General features: G+C 39.1%; 1 protein-coding gene across 1 annotated transcript in view; it reads right to left on the minus strand.

The window, feature by feature from the left end:
* vps37d (VPS37D subunit of ESCRT-I) overlaps positions 1-1,628 on the minus strand; it is a gene marked incomplete at its 5' end in the record, with an annotated part of 26,392 nt that overhangs the window by 13,313 nt on the left and 11,451 nt on the right.

A 1,628-nucleotide genomic window follows, 5' to 3' on the forward strand; every position in this document is an offset into this window, starting at 1 on the left:
AGTCTATACAATAAAAAAGCCTTAACACAAAGGATGGGAGCAGCAGCTGCCACACAACATTAAAACCTGCCCGTATCAGCGTTATATCAGGAACAAGCGAGCAGTGACACGATTGACAGACGAGACAGAAAACCGTCAGCAGACACTGATGAACACTGAATGCTCCCAATTTTTGTTGAACAGGTTGATTCCAGGTGACGTTTTCTGTTGTTCCTGTTGTTTAAAGGAGTTTGGAGCTTTTGTAGTAATAACATTGTGCTCAGTAAGTCAATTTCTGAAGTGCAACAGGGAAGAAACGCAGTGTCAGAGTTAGAAAACACTGTGCATTGATAACATAGCACTATATCTATTTAAAATTGGGTTAAATATCATTAAAGTAGGGCTTAAACTGATGGGATTCATTCATGTTAGTCTGCTTTTTAAAGACACTTCCTGTAGTAGTCTGTAGTCTAGTTGTAATTATAATATGTATTTGTGTGAAATGTGTACAAAAAACACGTTTCAATAATGTTTTTCTGCATTGTGCAAAAAACAAACAAACAATAAGATGAAAATCATACATTGTCCAAAAACTTGGAAAATGCGAGCTCTTATTTTATCGCCCTGTCCTCTTTGGATGTCGACGTGAATGGTATGTATATATCGTAAACTTGTAATTATGGTACCTCCCGTATGACAGAAACATGGCAAAAGTACAGGAGGTCAAAGCTGAACCAGTCAGTCAGTCTGTGTGATGGATGCTTCCAACGGACAGTTTGGTTTTCTCTTCCACATATAAGTGTGTCTAACTTGGGGTTGAGTTTATTTTCAACCTGACTGACCGCTGGTTTTAGCAACATCACCGTGTTCCCAGATGTTGGAGGCCGAAACGACAAATATCGGACCCGAGTTGTACAAAAAAACAACAGAATTAGAACAAACTTTTGTTGATCTTCTTCTGCAAAAATTAGTATAATTTCCACATTAAAACCTTTAAAAATTCACCTACTTCCTTCTACCTCTTTAAAAATTACATAATCTATGAATATGCTAATGTTGTTCATATCTTAAGTTTTCCTGCTGTCTCCTACTTCACTGTAAATCTCCATTCTCAGTGTATGTGCACACGTGTATACGTTGCATGGACCAGGATCCGCCCCTTAAAACCCATCATTCTGCACAGTGAAGCTCAGACATCCAACTGTAGGAGCAAAGTAGGTGCATAAAAAAAAAAAGGTGCCAACCGTGAACCACAATATTTGTTCAAGTTGTTTTCGATTTCATTTCCTGTCATATCTCTGCAGCTAATAAAGCTGCGGTTTTCAAATTGTGAGCAGCGTCGATGTTGTAAAAACAACAGGAAGTTGGTTATTGTAGATATATTTGGTGCCGATCAACATTTGGAAGCTGCAGCAGAAGCTCACTGAGGCAGTTAAGGTATTTAAAAAGCATCACTGCTGCAATTTGCCTGCACATCAGTTATAACTCGAGTTAAATCTGAACAAACAGACATGATATGTGGCTACCCTCGCGAGTAGGTTAGAGAAATACTAGTCGATTAAACCGTTATTAATATTTTATTAATGTAGGCCACTAGCGGGAGCAGCACAGCAGCCCCCCACTCTCCCTGCGCCCGGATATAAACCAGC

Source organism: Morone saxatilis, unplaced genomic scaffold (assembly GCF_004916995.1).
Source record: "Morone saxatilis isolate NCDOM2014 unplaced genomic scaffold, NCSU_SB_2.0 Contig20, whole genome shotgun sequence".
Taxonomy (NCBI): domain Eukaryota; kingdom Metazoa; phylum Chordata; class Actinopteri; family Moronidae; genus Morone; species Morone saxatilis.